Raw genomic sequence first — 7,405 nt, 5'->3', positions numbered from 1 at the left:
TCCAAATATATTACGGAATAATACCAGACCAACTAAAAATATCCGCGCACCTAAATATTTGACATCTAAATATATTACGGAATATTACCGAACCAACTAAATAATCGCACACCGTAATATTTCACATCTAAAATATTACCGAATACTACCGGAACAACTATGACAAAGAAAATGATAGTTGAATCTTACCCTTGAAGCGTGCGAAGCAACGACGATCGGCAGCCTTCAATCACCAGAGCCTCCACCACCTCCACCACCACCAAAATGGTCACCACCACCACGAGCTATCCCATTATGAGATCGAGGTTTCCCTTGCCTCCCCCAACACTCTAGAATGCAACTACGGTGGAAAATGGGCAAGAAATCGGCTAAGTTGTGTGTATAAATTAGAGTGTTTTCGGGTGGGGAGAGAAGGAAAGAAGGAAAGAAGAAGAATGAAGGAGGAAGAAGGGGGCGCGGGGCAGCCGATGGCTTAGCAGCCACCTATCGGCTTCGCCGCGGCCTGGGCATGATCGACTGCATGCCCACCAGGTCGAGTGGCTGTAGGGTGACGTGGTGCGGCCTATCATAGGCTTGCACATGGTCGATGGGCCACTTATCGGCCTCGCCATGGCTGACTGGGACCTGTCGGCCCCAACAAACCCAACGGAAGCCAGACGGCTTCGCTAACGCCGATGTTGTATTATTTTCGAAAAAAATCAAAATGGCGTAATATTTCTCAAATTTATCAAAAAAGTGCATTATTTAAAAAAATAGCAAAAAATCATCATTTTTTTAATACATGGTCAACTTTTTTTCTATACACATTTAACATTTTCAAATGCTTGATCAACTTTTTTCAAATACTTTTTCAAAAAAATTGAAATGATTGATATTTTTTTAAAATACATGATCAGAAAAATTATACACATTTTTCGTATACGTGATAAACATATTCTCTATACACATCTAACATTTTTCAAATGCTTGATCAACATTTTTCAAATATTTTTATAGTGTGTTTTGTGTAATATATTTATATATATTTAGTTTTTTAAGTATATTAAAAAATAAAGCAAAAAACGAAAACAGGAAACGTTAGAGACAACAGGAAAAAGGAGGTTGTGGCCTCCCGCGCTCTTGGGCTAGCCCATCTTATCTCCCCTTCAACAGAGGGTTCCTCCCCTCTTGCTGAACCCAAGATATAGGGGCGCCCGCTATGCGTGTTGAGTGCAGGTATTATACATATACTAAACCTAGCTAGGTTTAATTTACCTGGGTTTTTTCACTTTTTTCAATCAGTGAAAACCGAACCAATAGGGTGAAGACACGCTAAATAGTGGGGGATTTGCTGGGATACACCCATGGGTTCGCGTTGCTATTTCCTTGCAATTTTCTTTTCCGGTCAACCGTCCGTTCTGTCGAGGGTGGCCTCCATCTCCTCACATGCATGCAACCCGTGGTGGCTAGCTGATTTTTTCCCTTTTAAAAATTGGATGTTGGCTGGCTCGAGACGCCTCTTCCTCTCTCGAGAAGGCTCCAGCCGGCCGCCGCCCGCCGCTTATCCCCACCGCCTCCGCACCACCCCCAACAGATCCCTATATAAGAAAGAGACCCAACTTCGCCTATGCATAAGGACAGGGCACGATCGCAGAGGGACGGCTCCGTCGATCTGCCTCCAGGGGCGTACATGGGAGGGGCTGCGTCGAGCCGCCGTGTCCATCTCGCCGCCCAGCGCCTCATCCCCTCCGGCCGCCCAGATCCCCTCGCCATCTTGCAGGTCCAGCCCAACCACGACACGGCCGATGTCAAGCGGGCCTCGCTGTTATGGCCATCTTCGTGCCGTTGGGTCCTCCGCGCCGCCGATGCCTAGGCCGACCCAACGTGCGCCGCCCGCACCCCGCGCTCGACGGCCGGGGGCTCTGCCGCCCATGATAGTGAGCACGCTCCAGCCTGGCTCACCATGCGCCATCTTCCCTGACGGCTGAGGGTGGCCACCCCATGACCTACCTGGCGGACGAGTTTGGGACGGGTCCAAGGTTCTTCGCCGAAGTCAATGGCTTCACGAGCCCAACGACCAGAAGCAGGCATCCATCGAGGAAGGGCTCGAGCCGAGAGCGCTGCCTCCGTCGGTCTCTGGCTCCCTAGCCGGTTTCCGCTATCCGGTGTCACTATCTGATCCTCGCAGGCCCTCTTCCCCTCCTCCGTTCCTTAACAAAAACAGTAAGTACTTCTTGCCTCTCTGTTCTCTTTTCTACAATTCAATTAACTGAGTCAGAAACATATTACGGGATATTGCCGGTTGATCGATTGCTTTAATTAGTTGTTGGTTAGTAAGTCTGCCGCGTGTACACGAGTACGAGCAATGGATGTTTGTGAAGGCTATGAGATACTGGAAATCAAGGAGCTAATTGTTTGGGTCACTTGACTGAATTGTAACTGCACCATTTGAGGCGATTTTGCCCTGGTTTTGCTGGGTGGTGAGGTGGTTTATGGGAGTTGCTGAGTTGGTGGAAGATTGGGGCATTTGCATATGGTTGGTACTGAGGAGGACTGTGCTGCTGGAGTGGGAAGCAGGAGAGGTATGTTATCCTAAAATGTACACTCTTAATTGTTTTCCATTTGCTGCGTGTTAGCCTGAAATTGGTTATGTAGGAAAAAAATTAGGTCGATTTGGCAGAGTTAATTCTTTTTATTTGGTGACTCGGTTTAACATAATGCACACCATATCGATGACAAATTTTTGTTGTTGCAGCAACCGTTGGGATCTTGGATTTTTTTCCCCGAGCAGAATGTGGACTTACTACCTTCATATTGAAGATTCAGCAGTTGGAAGCTGATGTAACATGTCAGAAGTTCTCCATTCCTGCATAAATGGACTACATCATCAACCTGCACTGTTAAGGTCATGCTTAATTGCTTATAGACGATCTAGGTTCAGATTGTGAAGTAGGAACACTCGAATTGTGAATTTACTTAAAACAATACCATGTATTCTTGACACTTTCTCTGATTCTTCACGTGAAGTTGAAGAAAAGGAAAGAGAACACTTATTCATTCAGGAAAAACTGGATATGGAGCTGCAAGATCTAAGGGGGTGTTTGGTTCAGAAGTCCTCAGACTTTTTCTAGTCCCAGGACTAATCAAAAAAGACTCTCTAGTAGAGTCTTTTTCTAGTTCCTGTAGAAAAAGTCCCTCCTGTTTGGTTTCTAGAGACTTTTTGGGGACTTTTTCTAGTCTCTGGGACTAAAAAGTCTCTGAACCAAACACCCCCTAAATGAAGGACTTCGGGATGGTACTGTAATTGTTCATATGCGAATTTACAACTTGTCTGGCTAGACCTATGTTCTGAATAATCTTCATTCCTCCATCCATTGTAACTTCATGTTCAAAGCTAACCAACCACAACTGACATATATGATTATAATAGTCAAAATTGTGCTCTGTTATTGTGTCTCTTTGTTCCATCTGGAAATTTAATTATACCCTTTCAAATTTAAATTACTGAACGCGGAGACGGAAGTTAAACGAGATGGGACAAGAAAAGAAGGCTTTTCAGGTTTTACTTGCTTAAATTTTCTGATTCATTAATTTTTAAGAAACATAATTGCATAAGTAAGCAGATTTACTTGCAATCCATTGGAATAAAAAAATTGAGCGGAGATATGATTTTACTGTTCATGTTCTTTCTTCTCTATTTGTATAGAGGTTCATGCTCGCTCAAATATATCATGTTGTGGGACTGTCTGATCCATGCATACTTTTTCCTTTCAGTTTGTTTTATTGATAGGCAACATCGTATTTTTTTAATCAAAAATCTTGGGGTTGGTGGGACGAGGATCCTCTACCGTGCCGCTGGGCACGGTACTCTGCCGTGCCTTCTTACCCAGCGTACGCATTGGTATTGGGCCTATCAGCCTATGGGTCAGAAATTAGAACTAACCAGCCCAGCCGTTCATGGTTCATCTATGCACAGTTTAACTAGAGTAATTACCTACTTATTATTGGGAATAAAAAGTTAAATTTTAATTAGCAATACACATGAGCAACATTCTTAAATGAAAATGAACTCGTATTAGAAAAATGGTTTTGCTAAATCTCACTCATATTCTACGGGGAGCGATTTTTAATATTTTATATTTTTCTTTCTCCTTTTTTTGATTTGTTATTGTTTAATCAGTTTGATTAGTATGTTTTTTTTGTCTTTTTTGCGTGCCAATTGTGTAATTGGAGTTGCATACTCGTCGACCACGTGACACTACAGTTGCACACCAGATGCATGCCCGTCACTGCCCTTATGAGCACCTATGAGAGACACGTGAACACATCTACGCCCGCCCAACTGACGTGCATCTGTAATTACGTGCGATCCATGGACATGTAACTGCGGCCGCATGAATCCCCCGGATTTGGATTTTGGTCAACCGGATTTTCGACGGATATGGTAGCGGATACGGTATCGATAATATCCGACGGATGGATATGGTAGCGGATACGGTATCGATAATATCCGACGGATGTGGATTATCCGGGCTTTTTGCAAATTATCTGAGGTTATCAAATAGGATTATCCGATAAATTTAGCCCAAACAACAAGTAGCAGTCTATTTTTTGGTAGGCCGCTCCGCGAGCAAGGAGCACCGCAAGGAGAAACAAAAAGGCACAAAAAATAAAAATAAAAGGACCGATCCAAATGATAAAACAATAATAAGTAATAAAAATTAGGAAAAGGAAATATATAAAATACAAAATTCGCTCCACATAATATATGACTGAGATACAAAATTGGTGTTTTTAAGATAATAATATTTTTGGGGAAAATAATAATACTTAATTATTTTTTCAAAAAAGTAATAGTTAATTAGTTAATATGTAGGGGTGTGATGCATTAGGTTTTTCTTTTGAGCGGTGTGTGATGTATCAGGTTTGCTGGCTGGTTGGATTCTGGCCCATATCTTCTTTTTTTAGGGGATATTCTGGCCCATATCAGTGCGTACCCCTGGGTAGGAAGAAGGCACGGTAGAGGAGCCGGATCCGGGTTGGTGAATCTGCGTTCATTGGATGATCTCTTCTTTAATATAATAAGAATGGTCCTTTCTTAGAATAGCAAGACAGAATCTGGTTAGGTTGGGTGTGAAATCACCCGACATGGAATGCACTCTATACATCAATTATCTACTTCCATTTTCATTGGCATGAAGTCTGCCATTAACATACATTTTTGTTAACATATGTTTTAGTAAATGCGGGAAGCACCACTGGATATAGAACAACCACACCCTTGATAATTAACTTTGTCATTTGTTTCAGACTACAGAAGTTACAAATAATGTTACCCATATGTTTTGTAATGTTCAAGTTAAGATTCTAACGGGGGATAATTACCATTCATCTTCAAATGTATATTCTGAAACAGTTCTTCAGCTCGAACACTAAGGAAGGCTATTTCAGTTTTCACAACTTCTCCCAAGTTGGACAATGAATTTCTATTTCTACTGCCAGTACTTATGTTTTCACTACACCTACAGGCTGCACGCAAGTCTGAATAAGAATGAACTAGATGATTAAGGCATTTTTCTATTGTATATAATCATATATTTCTAAAATAAATCCCAGTTTATATGAAATGCTAATGAGATCTTGTACTGTAAATACATTCTAAAATCTCTGGGGCTTCCTTTGGAGTTTTGTTAGTACTTTCTATGGAAAAATCATTAACAATTCTATCCAGTGAAATGCTGGCCCTTTTCATTCCAAAAACCGCACAACTATAAACTCAAACTATGCTGCTTAGTTGTGCTATAATATGCTAACTCTGAACAATTGATTTGCAATCAATTAGCACCAGACGCCATGTTCTTCATTTTCGTCAGCCAAAATGCAGAAGATTGAATTGCCCTTCTCGGCATCCTGCCCTGCCTCCTCTTCCACTTGAAGCTCCTCTGCAGCCATGGTGATGGCGGTGCGCCTCTGTTACTGCAAAACCGCCTACCTCGAGGTATAGAACAGCAGCCACTGTTTTTTTTGCAAATGAAGCCACCAAGGCTTGGCAGGCCATATCCATCGCGCCGTGTTGTCAAAGTTGCTGCTACTACCTTTGTTTACTTGCCAAGATCGAACTACAACCACGGCATCAGATGGTTCCACGTGTGCTTTTGTTTGCCCTATAGTTAAATCAAGTGTGCTCTCTTTTGCCGGCCACTAAGAACCAGCTGGAGTGATGGCGGCCACGATGACATGGTGTTTTTCTCCATTAAAAGCAGTACGTGTATTCAGTTCTGAGAGTTACCATGTATGTTATCAGGATGTAGTTAATGACATGGTTAGCATCATGTTATTTGTATAAATTTGTATCTTGATTACACGCAGAAAAAAGATGTGTAAACCACAAATAATTTGTCACTTCTCAAATTTAACTATGCAGCTGTAATACCTTTTGATAGGCTACGAAGCTATGCTACTCTTAATATACTATATTCTGTAAACTTTGAGTCTTCGAGTTAAGTTCCCATGTTTCACAGATATTACGAAGGAACATGAAGATGAAGCGGTGGACTGCCTTTGCAAATATAGAAAAATATCAATTGTGTTCTGCATCCATCAATATTATTTAGAGCACTCATCAGAAAGTCAGGATCTAGCAGTTCAGTAGTAGTTACGAGTTTGGGCCCCTTGTAAGAATATAACTTTTTGATAAATTTAGTAGTGACATGCCAGATGCCATACTAAAGGTATTCTTCAAGAATCAAGAGGATATATATGCTGTAGATCTCATATGTTAAGCGTGTTGATACATGCTTACATCTGTCAAAGTGGAAATTCAAGGAAGAGACGCAATGTATATAACCACACCGTATCGATTCTTACCAGGATCATATATAGATGTCGTCCTCGAAACTATGTGCTCCTTCTGGTTCCATTGTGATTCTTACCAGGATCTATGACGTGCGTATTGGTTGGCACTTGCCTTAAAGAATAAATGCAATTTATATAACCGCACCGTATTGACTGTCGCGTATTGGACGGGGAAGTGTCACAAAGAATAAACGCAATGTATATAACCACACCGTAGCACGCCGCGACGGGGAAAGGCTAGTATGTATTACGGCTCGCCTCAAAGTTCTCTGTGTAGCTGTGTGGGCCAGCCCATTTTATTTGGTTTTCTTTCTTTTGCTGACTCGATGTATAGTTTTTTTTTCTTCTTCTTTTTGTCTGGTGGTTGGACTGGTGCGATTTCATTGGGGTTTTTCCTTTCTTTTTTAGTATTTTCCTTTACGGTTTTCATTTCTTTACTCTATATTTTTTAACACGATACAGACACAAATGATCATACATATGCACATACATTCACCCCTATAAATGCACGCTTGCATACCCTATCCTATGAGCACCTCTGAGTGACTGAGTTGGCACATCATCTTGAGAT

At 41.7% G+C, this 7,405-nt stretch overlaps 1 long non-coding RNA gene across 1 annotated transcript; it reads left to right on the top strand.

Annotated features, from left to right (window-relative positions):
* Nucleotides 1-1,601: 1,601 nt before the first annotated feature.
* On the top strand, nt 1,602-3,347 carry LOC123053480 (uncharacterized). Its single transcript, XR_006425590.1, has 3 exons — nt 1,602-2,202; nt 2,303-2,561; nt 2,735-3,347. It is a non-coding gene; the product is annotated as an uncharacterized lncRNA (long non-coding RNA).
* The last annotated feature ends 4,058 nt before the right edge of the window (nt 3,348-7,405 follow it).

This window comes from Triticum aestivum, chromosome 2D, assembly GCF_018294505.1.
Source record: "Triticum aestivum cultivar Chinese Spring chromosome 2D, IWGSC CS RefSeq v2.1, whole genome shotgun sequence".
In the NCBI taxonomy this organism is placed as follows: Eukaryota; Viridiplantae; Streptophyta; class Magnoliopsida; order Poales; family Poaceae; genus Triticum; species Triticum aestivum.
This window is presented reverse-complemented; position numbering and strand designations above follow the sequence as displayed.